Source organism: Orussus abietinus, unplaced genomic scaffold (assembly GCF_000612105.2).
Source record: "Orussus abietinus isolate OABI.00-Male unplaced genomic scaffold, Oabi_2.0 scaffold100, whole genome shotgun sequence".
Taxonomy (NCBI): Eukaryota; Metazoa; Arthropoda; class Insecta; order Hymenoptera; family Orussidae; genus Orussus; species Orussus abietinus.
Window position 1 is genome coordinate 54022 of NW_019394268.1, and position 12803 is coordinate 66824.

Consider the following 12803-nt stretch of genomic DNA (forward strand, 5'->3'; position numbering starts at 1 on the left):
CGCCTTCTCGGGCCCGCTCGCCTCGAGGCGAGGTCGTCGCGACCATTTTTCCCAGTGCGACCGGTCCTTTGGGCTCGACTCGCCTCGAGAACGAAGAGCAATTACGCGCAATCGATACCGCGCTCATATTTATCGGAGCGCGCTAGGTTAGGAATCGTCGACGCTTCGCGGTGTCCGAGCCGTCCAAGGTCAACGAGATACCCACGGTGCCCGCAAACGGCGAGAAACCTCGATCGGGGTAAACTAAGCCGGTGAAATCGAGTCCGGTCGTCCGCTCGAGTTCCCAATTCGAGCCAACGGGGTGCTTCCCGGGCGTATTTATTTATCATCGCGAGGCTTTATATCACTGCCGGCAAGGCCCGTTATCGCCAGCGTGGACTCGTTCGATCGTCGTAATCTTATCAAGGTGTACGCAGCTTCGTTGCTCCGTCTTGTATTTACTGCACTACGTGCTCGCGATCGCGGAAACGCGCCACTCGAACCCCTATATTAACGAGCGGTCGCTCGGACGCTTTTTCCTTCGCGTCGGAAGTAGGGTTCGTCGATGCGCGAAAAAGGTAAGTCGGACGCCGGATCCGGCATCCCGGCGGCGAATGACGCGAATCTCAAAAGAGGGTCTCGGTAGGATTTCATTTAAGAGACCAACGCTCCTAAATAACCCTTTCTTGCCCGCTCCGCGGAAACTCGCGAATTCTAATATGGGTCGCCTCTCTTCGGTCGCGCAACGTGGTCCTATTTTTTCTCAAATGCCGTATTTTCTCAAAATCCGGTGGTCGAAACGCGGCGATCTCGCGTCTCGGTCGTCGCGGCCGCCCCCTTGGCTCGGGTTCTTTTCATCGAATTTCCCCATTTGCTCCCCTATTTCGTTATCCACCGTTCTCGGCGCGACGGCCAGTTCCCCACTTAAAGTCCTCCCCTCCGTTTTCCGCAACTTTCGAAGTCCCTCCGGCCCAGCTCGCTAAATTATTTACGAGGTTACGCCGGGAGAACGGCAGGGATTAACGCGTCGTCGAAAGCTCCGCCGGTCTCTTCCCCGAGGCGGGACGGACCGATTTCGGGTTTGCGCCTTTCCTCGGGGCGCGTGCCGATGCCGGCCGAATCCATATATCGACCGTCCGGACCGTCCGGACCGGCAGGACCGGCCGGTCCGGCCGGTCCGGCAGTTATTTATTTATTAAAGTCGGGCACATCCGGGGGGCGGACAGGCCTTTAACGCGAATCGGTCACGCAGTGTCTCCCTCCGGACTCGCTCGATATCGATGCCGTCGCGACAGCTCCACCCTTTGACGCGACCGAGCTCGGCCGATGTCTGGCCTGGGTCTGGCCGAGGTCTCGCGGCGCGTGCCACTCGCGCCCGCTCGCGCCCGCTCGGCCCGGCCCGGTTGCGAAGCGGGTCGATACGCGCCCCTCCACCCTCCGGACCGACCGGCCGGATTCGCCGCATCCTCGGTTTCGCTTTTGGGACCCCCGGTACGTCCTTCCGACGTTTCTTCCTCCCGCGTCGGACGATTTCGCCGAGGATTTTCTTTGGCGTTTCCGCGATCTCCGAAGGAATGGGGAAATCTCCGCGTCGAGTCGAAAACGATTAAATAAATAACGACGATCGCAGCGGAGTCCGTTTCTTGACAGCCGGAGGAATCGGAGGAATTTGAATCGTTCCCCGACGGGACCGGGGGCGATCCACGCGTTTCCAGGACACGCCAGTCTCGGAAAATGCGAGAGAAAAGGAGGAAACGAAGTAATTGCTCGGGGCTCGAGTAACGATCGCGTTGCCGAGGACTCGAGCTTTCTCGTTACGTTCCTCAAAGAAGTTATTCCGCTAAAGCGCCTTGCGCGTCTTTGTCTCTCTTCCTTTCTTCTCTTCTTTCCCTCTTCCGACGCGTTTCTCCCGTGACGGACAGCGAGGGCAAATCGGATCGAAAGGATGTTCCAAGGCGACGTCATCGGACGTTGAACCTGCCCGCTGGAAATTCGGCTCCCTCGCGGCCGGTGCGTGGACCCGTCCCCCGGTAGAGCTGGTAGTGGTCCGAATCGGAAAGAACTCTTTCCCAACGATTTCGCTTCCGTCGGGAAGGGGCGCTTTTACGGTAGCGTCGGTTGGCTCGAGCCCCGCGCATCGAAGGGTGGTCATTCATTTTGGTAGACTCCTACTCGGGGGCACCTCTCCCAAGACCGTCCGGGCGAATCGGGGCGTTTCGCCGAACTCCGGGAACGAGCGAATCCCTGCACGGGACCGTCAAGAGTCCCTTTATTATTCCCGTGTAATTAGCGGGCGGCCTCGCGGGGCTCCCTTCTTCGGTAAACTCGATAATCCTTCCGTCGAAAGTCCGCCTATCCATTGTTAAAGAGAAGCGGGACCGTGCTTTCCGAACTCTCGACGGACTCTCGACGGACTCTCGACGATCGGTTGGCCATCGTCGGCGCCAACTTTTCCCGTATCCAGGCTAATTGTAATAAGGTGTACAGGTAAATAATTCATTCGCAGCCTCTCTTTCAGAGGCGACGAAATAATTGTAAGCTCCGGCCGTCAAAGGAAACGAGCTTTCTAATCGGTGTTGTTTTTTACCTCTGTTTCAGGTGAGTTTTTACCAGCTACGCGCGCCTTCGACTGGCGCCTCCTCTACTTTCCCACGTGGGAAACCGTGCGAAGTAATTAAAAGTCGATAGAGAGCCCACTGCCCTATTCCTGCCTTCCCTCGCCGTTCGCTCCTAGCCCGATGCCGCCATTTTCTGCCTCTCTCCGGCGGGAACCGTCCCGTCGGTCATCGACGGCCGATGTCGGAGGGGGCGCGCCCCGAGGAGCCCCTTTCGTGCTCCGTCGAACTGCTAACGGGCTCGATCCGACCTAGTTGCGATATTTATACTCTACAGGGGGGGTTTACGCGTCGCGGCGGTCCTCGAATCCTGGGTGCGAGACGATTCCCGACCGGGGTCTCGGGGAGTCCTACCTGCCCGACGTCGTCCCCTTGTGCTCCCTCCAACTTGTGATAGGCCCGATCGACCTACATACTGGGAATGTCGAGTGAAACGACCCTGGATCCGGACGCTTTTACGAGCTTCGTGGCTTTGTGTCCGGAAGTACCCTCCGGTCTCCCGTTCTCTTGGTTCAACCTATGTCCGCCCCCGAGTTTGGCGAAACAATGGACGTAAAGTAGTCGCTTCGAAGATGGTCGCGGGTAGCCGTCCGTTGGGAAGGCGCGTTCTCGGACCTTTTTTCCTATTTCCTTCCGTCGCGCGGACGCGTCAGCCCGTTGTCGTTGGCCGACAGCGATTGCGTCCAAAAGGAAGGAGCGAAAGGACCGAAAATAGGAGGGTAAATATCCACAAGTTTGGCTCGGTCGCTCGGAGCGTCGCGTTGCCGCGAGTATCGATCCCATCGGTGGGAAAACGCGGGTCCGGCTCCGGGTCACCGTGTCCCTTTTTCTTAAAGGTTTCTTCGCCCCTCTTTACCCCCTTCCATCGAAATCCATCGAGATCCTTCGAATCGACGTTAGTAAATCTCTCGTTTCAGGGCGAGGGCGTTCCGTAAAAAGTGTCACGGTGGTCGCGAGTGCGCGCAAGGTATAATCTAGAATTTTATTTTGCGTTCCGATACCTACGGGAGTTGGTTTAAATTAAACGAGAGTAAACCCGGCGATATCGCTTACGGTCCCGCCGTTTACCGTGCACATTGTTCGCTCCGCCGAATGGACACCGGAGATATACCTCACCATGTAATACAGTTTTGAACGGGTCTTCTCGTTTTTTCCTTTCTTCTTTATTATTCCACTCGGCCTCTTTTTCCTCTTTCCTCCTTCGCTCGTTTTCCTTTTGCAGCGGTAACGCGAGGTTCCCTTTCCGCGTTATTCCCCTTTCGCATGGCGCAACGGTGTATGGTTTTTTTTTCTCATAGGAAACCGTGCCAAGGTATTTGCCTCGACGATCCTTCTCGATTTTCGGAAAACCCGACCGTCATAGGAAGGTGGGTACGAGGTGCCGCTCGCGAATCCCTGATCAAAATTGACGCGATTTACCTCGGAGTTGGATCGATATTTTGCGACTCGTGCTTCGAGACCAGTATATCGTCATTCCGACCTACGCGATATGGGGAAAAAAATGAAGGACGTGACATTAAGGAAAGAGAAAGGAGAACCTCGTTTCGAGTACGGCGTTTACGTTGGTAACGTCGGTGGAACCGGGGATGGAAAGTTTCGAGTCGGCAGGTAACGCTCGTACCGATCCTCGTGGCAAGGAGTCCGTCCGTGCTAATCGTGGAAGAGCTTCGGTGAAACGCCGCTGGGCGACTCTGCTCGAAGTCGATCGAACCGTCAGCTTCTGGGAATTTTCTTCCGTTCCGTTGGTAGCTTGGTCGATAAATCCGGGGGGACGGTAACGCGGGTACCTACGGTTCGCGCGAACGGTAGGTAAAACTTTCCGACTCGGCAGGTGGCGCCAGCCGCGACGGGCCCGCGACCGATCGAGCGTAGCGTCGACGCGTGCGACCATTAGAATACGGTAGACAGAATTCGCGGACAACGTTCGCTTGTATCGGTGATTCGCAAATCAGCCGAGCCCGATTCTACCCGGTTCCTTATAAACTGTAATTCCGCCTCCCCGGATACAAGTACGTCATTTGAGTTTCCGAGCGTTCAATTGCCGTCGGGTGCAACCGGAAACGCGCAAACGAATCTACAGGTGCAGGTGAAGTCAGGGCCGAGAAGCACGGCACTCTTCGATCCTTAAGTGGCAGCTCGGCGACTCGGAAAGTTTCTTCGCGATCGTCAAAGTCCGATTAAGATCGACGAGGGCTCTCGGCGGGACGGAGGAAATTAATTCGGATTTGATGGATCCTTGGATAAACTTGTTGCATCGCGGCAGATGGACGAGGACCGTGGCAGGGGTATTAATGAAATCTTTATTTTTCGTTAGTTTCTTTGATACGGCGAGCGGGAGGAGGTACCGGCTTCGAAGATAGCGTACCGAGCTCGCGCAATTCGAGGGTAAATCATTTTTAATTCATTCAATTAATGACTTCGAAACGGGAGATCGTACAAACGTTGGGTACCGTACTCGGAACGTTGTAGATGTTTTTCCGCGGAAAACAGGGCGATTCGGTTGATATCAATTTGCGATAGTTGGTAAACATAGCGCTCGAGCGCGACGCGAACGCAAATGGGAAAACCGCCAGCCCATGGCGGGGTTGGTTCGTTCTCACCGTTCGCTGGGGAAATGAATTACCGACTCGCAATTTCGAGCACGACTCTAAAATTTTCCCCTTTATTACCGGTGGTTAAGCCGACTTCGCGCCGTCCGAATTTCCGGTAGCCCGTTTCGAGTTATCGTCGCAAAATGCCCTTCTAATTGTGCAGTCAAAGGACGGCCACCAAATACGATTAACCGGACGTTAATGGGCGATGCGCGTCCTCTGTCTCGGGGGAGAAATGAAATAAAAATGTCACTTTTAAGCCGACCGCGTCAACTCTGTCGTCTCTCGTCGGAGCCCGATCGTGTCGGTACCTACAGCCGTCTCGAGACAGGGCCAAGCGGCTCGAAAAAAGCCGTATCGGCCGAGGCACCTTCGGCTGACGAGGACGGATTTCCACCGAGATCGGAGGTGGCGGGCAGGGCGTAAAGCAGCCGGGGGAATGGGCTCTTTGATCCGGCCACCTGCGGCCACCTGCGGCAAACTCGGCCCCGTCGACGACGGGACCACCGAGAGGGGGACCTCGCTCGTTTTCGCCGGTGAACGCGAATGGACGAAATCCGCGAAGGCGGCGACCGGGCGTCTCGGCGGTTCCCTCGAACCGGTTCCTCTGGGCCCGAGAGGCGCGCCAAGATGGCGGGAAGCGTCGCGACCGTCGGCGACTACTTATTAGCGGTCGTTTTCCGCCCCGTGATCGTAAAACCGCTCTCCGGGTCCTCGTGCGCCACTCCGCTTCAATTACGCGAGGCGTTACTACGTAAGAGCGATCTCGACTCCAATACTTCGTCCTCGTTGGGGCGGTAACGAGCGGAGGGGTTCGAGAGACTGCGTTAAAGAACTTTTTCAGGTCCGCCTTTGCGCCTCCGGATACTCCGGATACTCCGGATACTCCGGATACTCCGGATACTCCGGAGACCCGGCTGCCACCGCGCTCGAATCGAGCGAAAATCGGCTCGGAGCGAGGGACCATTTTTTAACCGCTCGCTAATTGGAAGAGTAATCGGGCGTTCCCGTAGCCGCGGGCCGCGAACCAAGCCACGTTGCTTGGCTCCTTCGCGCCGGTCGGTTCCGGGTCCGCGGGGCTCGGCCGGAAGTTGCGGAAGTTCCGGAAGCCCCGGAAGCCCCGGAAGCGGATCGGCCGATCGGACCCGGCTCCTCTAACTCCATCAGGGACGGTCGACGCCTCCGGACCCCGGGCGGTCCCCTTTGCCGTAGGTGCCACGGTTGGCGTTAATTCGTTTAAAACTCGCCCGGCAAACCTTTAATTGAAAAAGTTTACGTCTTTTATTGGATCCAGACCCGGGCCGCGAATCGGCCGCTGAGACGACCGCGTTTTTCGCGACGCCCCCAAGTAGAGCCGAGCTTTTACGATCGACCGGGTCGCGAGCCCGAACGGGAGATACCAACGGATGATGACTCCACTCCGGTAGTTACCGAGAGGGCAAACGGTTTACGACGTGACAATTAAAGCCTCTCCGATGAAACCTCTTCCGCGGGAAAGCTTCTTTCGCCGGACGTCCTTTACATCTAGATGCTCCCATCGATTACCCTCGTTTAACCATGCTCGCGCCATAGCCGGCGCGAATGGCCTCGTGCGCATAACGCAACGCGATATCGGTATTTAAGAGTTGCCCGCCGAGACGGGGTAGAACCTTCACCGAGGAACGCCCTCGTGCCCTCGAAAAAGGTCCGGTTAAAGGAACCAGAATTCCGATCGTTTCTCCCGGAATTTTTTTTTCAAGCCAGGAAACGGAAAAGCATCTCGCTACGCGGCAACGCGCTTTCCCACTCTCGCGTCTTCCGAGACTCTCCGGGAAAAGGCGAGATCCATCTCGGAGTTTTTACGATTTTTCTCGCGTTACTTTGGCGACGAGTCGTAATATGAAAATTACGTGGTTATGGTTGCTCTTAGGTTTACGAGGGACTCGGCGAGTAGGCCGTGCTCGAGAGGAGAACCCGTCGTCTCGGAACGCCGTTCGGGGGTAGTTTCCGATAGTTTTTGAGCGAATTAACGGGACTCGGGGCATCCGCAGGGATATCATTTAAATTTTCCTTTTGTAATTTCGCCCGGTTCTTCTCGGAGTGGGAAACGTGGCGGAATTGCGGCGCGATCCTCGCGGAACGGACTTCGGGACGATTTCGAAGGACGAGGGGGCATATTCGGAATCGGGGAAAATTTACGGTTCCAAGTCGCGTCGTATTTCAGCCAAAGTTACTCTCAAGTCGTAAACGTCAAAATATATCAATAGCCGTCTCCCGAGTCGGGCCGTCCGATTTCCGTCCGAAGGATCGCCGGTCGCTCGGAGACGCGTCGACCGAAAATCACCGTCCGCGAAATTTAGCGCCTCCCGCGAGCCGACCCGGAGAAAGACGGACAGGGGGAGAGAAGGGAGAGCGAGAGGCGCGGGTGGGGGCGACGCCAGGGTGGCGTCGGGGGCCGCGCCGTCGCCCAGCATCCCGCCCCGGCGGCGACGGCGGCGGCGGCGGCGGCGGCGGCGGCGGCGGCGGCGGCGGCGGCAGTGGCGGCGCCCGCTAGTCATACGTTGGCCCGTTGCGAGCCGCTGACGTTCCGCGCCGCACTCGGCCGCGTTTGCCCTTACCGCGCCGTGCGCCTCCGCCCGTGACCCATTTCCGGCCCGAGGGAGGCCCGGACGGTCCTGGACGAGGACCCCGAGGCGATCGAGCCCTCCGCCTCTCGCGTCGACCGTCGGCTCGGACGCCGCTCTTCGGGAAGTAGGACGTCTTCGACCGGACGCCCACGTGGCGTCGGACGCGACGACTCCGGCGCGGGGCCGCGGTTGTCCGCGCCTTCCGATGCGTCCTCCGATTTCCTCGAGCGAAACGGCCGGGAGCCGCCCAAGTTCCCGGTAGCTCCGATACTCGGGGTCTGGCCAAGTTTCCAGCGAGAGATGGATACGTTCCTCATTCTCGGGATCTTTTTCCTCTGCTACGAGGTCTGCGACCTCCTCAGACGCTACGCCGTGCCGAGTTCCGCGCCGGAAGCGCAAATCGCATCGGAAACCGCATCGGAAACCGCATCGGAAACCGCATCGGAATCGTCGACTCCGAGGATTTACTCCATATCGCATAAACTCCCCAACCGACAACCCACGCTCGCCCGGAATAAGCCGTAGGGTAAAACGACCGCTCGCTTACGTCTCGTCCCTGGAAGACTCGACGGCCCCCGACTCGTTCCGCAATAAAAATCACATTCTTCAAAGTAATTAGTTGCCAGAGGCCGGGGCCAAAAGACGCCAAAATAACGTTAGGATCCGAGAAAGGGATCGTCGCGGAATAGCTGGATCGTTCCGACGTATTCGGGCTGACCGCCGTCGCGGAAGAGGACGCTTCCTCGGAGATCGACTTCGGGGGAGAGAGGGTCGGGACTCGCTCCTCGAAGGGGGCCTCAAATGCGACCCGCCGGACCCGAGGCCGCGGCGAGCGCTTCGACGAGCTTGGAGGAGGAGGGCCGGCGCTTCAAAGAGGATCAACCGAGGACGAGGAGGTAAGGAGAGATGGACTCGCTGGAGCGTCTAATGAGCGGCGCACCACACCATCCGGCCCTGACCGCGGCGTCCCGCTCGCGGAACGCCTTCGTGCAGGCCAGCCTCTGCTCCGTCATCGGTCGGAAAGGGCGCCACCTTACGGGCACTTTCTGTCTGACCGGGGATACCATGGAGGGCATCATTCAGTGCCTAGTCTTCCTCAAGGCGTTCTCGGTAAGGCTCTTTGCGCCGCGGCTCCGTCCGACGGGTTCGACGGTATTTTTTTTATATAGGAGTTTGGAACCGACTCGGGGTAGTCGTTCGCCATCGTCGCGGGCCGGTCGGTTTGGAAAGGATACCTTGTTCGATTGCGCAACGATCGCGAAACACTTGGCATTACAGGCAAAAATGGCGGAAGGGCGACGTGCCTACGATAACCTCTTCCTTCTCTTCGTCGACGAAGTTTTTTCTTTCGTTCCTTCCGTCGCGGGAGGAACGTCAAAGAAAAATGATGCTCGGCGTCCTCGGGGAGCGCCGCGGTTATTTGCGAGAAGACGGTTAAAGTTATAAAAATGGCCCCGCGGGGCCGATACGTCAAACGAATCGCCGAGACCGGGAGCGGCTCCACGGACACTCTTTAATTTCTCCCTTTGTACCTCCGCCACGGGAGAAATATTTCATCGAGGTGGCCGGCTTGGCTCGAGTATCGTTACCGGCGCGCCGAGGAAACTCTGCCTCCCCTTTCCCGATGTCGGAAAATGACCTCGTTTTTGCGCTCCCCCGGAATAAGCTTCCGACGATCGAGTTGGAAATTACGGACGCGTCGTCGAATCGGAGAAGCGGAAAAGTGATCGCGGAGGGGAAAGTGAAAAAAGAAGCGGGGCATACGGGAGGGGAATGTAAAATATTGACGAGAGAAAATAGGGGAAAAATATCTACCGACAGGGGGAGAGAGAGCGATGGAGGAATCGCGGGTGCCGCCGAGGGGGAGGAATATTTGCCGGCGCATGGTTCGTATGTGCGCCGCGTCGACAAACAAAGAGGAATCTCCCTCTTCCGGTCCCGCGTTCCACCGAATTCCAATTGGCCGTGGCAGTTCGCTGACGACTTAACGAATGCGACCCACTTCCGGTTTCGGACGCGATCGGGTCGCGGCCGATTTCGAGGGGAATTATTTATCGTCCGCCTCGAGCGTTGACCGGAAACGATCTCGAATTTCGTTGATCCGTCACGGCACGTGCTTCGACTTCCCGCGTTAGAATTTTTCTTAACGTAGATGCGGAACGAACGTTTTCCCTCCGGTTTTTTTTTGCAACGTTTCGGGTGGCAGTTGTTATCGTAAACCGTTCCCACTGGGGCGGGCAAAGGGAAACACGCTTTCAGCCGTAAGCGGGTCCCGCGGGGCGACGGGCAAACGTCCGTTTTGAGCCCGGGTCAAAATGGTCGGGGGCAAATCGGATCGAAAACCCGCGCACCGTCCGGCCGTTGTTTTTTCAACGAAATGGCACGGGCGACTTGGGGCCGGAATTTTCTCCGCAGCGCCCACCATTGAAACGCCAGGATAAACAGAGGTCGGTGGAAATTTGAAAGCGACCCTCGCCCCGCATCGGCGAATCCGGCCAGCTGGATTCTCGCCCTCGTTTCCTCCGAGCAAGCCCGGAAGAACGAGCCGCGTTTTCGAGCCCCGCTGAAAAGTGGCGTCCGCACCCCGCGACTTGGAAGGTGGTCGGGCCAAATTGGGCGACTCGTGCCGCGACGGCAATATCGCGAGATGAAGCTCTTCCTCAAACGGACGCCACGAGCGATATTAACGCGCGACCTCCGCGGAGGCAATCGTTGCGGCTCATCTCGCGTTAAAAACGAGGTCGAGTCTCGGGCCCTTTCCGCGCGACGTCGAGTAGCCGCCGTCGTTGGCCGGGGCAACTTTAAAACGACTTCGAAACGACAACGGAGCGGACGCACTTGTTGCGTTCGGGGCCGTTTCGATCGCGGTTCCTGTCGCGGGGTGGTTGGCATTTTCCGCTTTTGGACGGTGCCAACTGCCTCGCTCAAAGGACCCGCGCGTCGCTCTCGACTCGTCAGCGAGTCGCCGGAATGGAAATCGATCCGAGTGGAGAGCGAGGAAGCCGAGGTAGTCTTAAGGACCCCCCATCGACGCTAATAGCGTCGCCATCGATAGCCTCGCTTGGTGCGCCCTCCTGGAAGGGTGGCATCGTCTCGGGCGCATTTCCATTTCCGCTCGTCCGCTCGAGACAGGGTGGATCCCGATCCGAGATCGCGATCGAGGCCTCCGAGCCCGAGAGGCGAAGAAATCAGGGCTCCGAGGGAGGGGTGAAAGCGACAATAGAGAGCGGTAAGGGGATGGTTTCGAAAAAGCGTCGCTATTTACCTTCCGACGCTTTTACCGAAGTCGACTTTTCGGGACCGTCCCCTGATTTTCATAAGTCGCCGAGTGGCGGGTTGCCTCCCTTCGCGGTTCTCGGACTCGTTTGCGGGTTCGAAAGGGATCCTCTCGTTTCCCGGGAGGCGAGTTTATTTATTGCATCGGGCGCATTTGGAATTCAATAATGCAGCGCCACCGGCGCGGGATTTACATCGCGGGGGGGATTGGCGGGCCGCCTGGGCCAGGCGGTGCGGCAAATCCGCGCTGCCACGGCCGCGTGCCCTCGATATCGTCGGCCAATTTCGTTAAAATCACGCATCGCGATCCGTCGATATCGACGTATCTCGGCGGCTCCTTCCAACGCCCGGTTAATCCTTTTCGCCGGCAACGCGGCCGAGATCTCGAAAGCTTTTCCGAAACTGCGGAGCTTTGAAGTCGCCTTCCTCCCTCGTAAAGGACGGGAAGGTAATAAGGAGGAAGCCGCTACATCAAAGTAATTCCAATGGCTCGTAATTCGAATTCGCTTACGGTGCGAACTCAATTACAAGCCGGAGAAAATGCATTAGCCGTCGCATCCACCGAGAGACACGTCCTCGTGCACCATCTACCTCCTTATTCCTCCCCTGATGCAGTTGCTCCGCGGCTCGCGGCGTTCCGGCTGCCCGGAAGAAGAGTATCCTCGTCGGATCGAAAAGTGCCGCGGAAACCGTCAGTGGAGCGCGATTTCGCCCTCCCGTGACCCGAGGTCGATCAATAATTCCGCGGACTCGTGGAAATTTTCGCAGGCGTTACGTTACCGGGTCGAGCGGCATCGGCTGTCGACGCCGCGACGCCTCTCTCGAGGCCGGGACCCTAATTAGAGTGCATCCACCCGGAGATTCGGTGGCGTCGCCTCGCACTGTCGCTCGCAGCGACTCTTTTCGCTTTCGCCGTACCGATCTAAGCGCCAATTGTTATCCGGGCTCGCGATAACTAAAAAAATGATTCGCAAGCAGGGAGGCAAGGGAAGACAGATTGGTGCCGCGGTATGTCCCCTAGCGAAAATTCTTTTCAACCCGCGAATACACTCCAGGAATGCCAGACCTTATTTCTCGATTTCCGAACGGCGGCTGACCTCGTGGAATTTCCTGGTCGTCGTCCAAAAGAAAAATACTTAGAGGAGAGGCGGAGGGTTCGGTAAAAAGCGTGCTGGAAAATTCAGAGATCGCCGTTGTATCTTCGATGGAATCGACGACAGCCTAGGTTTCTCAAAGGAAATGCATTTCTTTGACCGCGCGGACACGTTCCGCTGGAAAGAGATTGGCTAATTCGAAGACCGAAGTATTCGACTTTCCGTAACTTCTTTTCGATCGCGAAGGCACCTTCGGAAGAGCAACGTCTCGTCTTTGCCGAAGAGGTATCGGGCATCGAGCGAGAACCGCGAAGGGTGTCGTAAAGGAAACGGCGCGTCTTCGGTTCTTTCGCAACTGGAATAGGCCGCTCGTTCGCCCCGCTATCGCTTTCCGTTGTCGCGGCCTCCGTTGCGGGTAAAATCAATTCGAGATGAGTAGGTCCAATTTTTCCGGCGCATCGTAACGGTCGGACCGACGCACCGCGAAATCCACTCGCCGAAGGCTCCGCGATTGCCGATGGAAACGTCCGTATAGTCATAGGGGAGGACGAGGATCGATGAACATTGGCGGGCATTCGGCGCGGGCCGAGCAGGCATATCGCATAGTGCGAGTCAAGGCGGCTTTTTCTCTTTCGTGGAGGG

General features: G+C 57.6%; 1 protein-coding gene across 12 annotated transcripts in view; it reads left to right on the plus strand.

Annotated features, from left to right (window-relative positions):
* The window catches only part of LOC105702683 (neurobeachin), a 107438-nt gene that overhangs the window by 449 nt on the left and 94186 nt on the right, over positions 1 to 12803 (plus strand). The window lies entirely within an intron of this gene.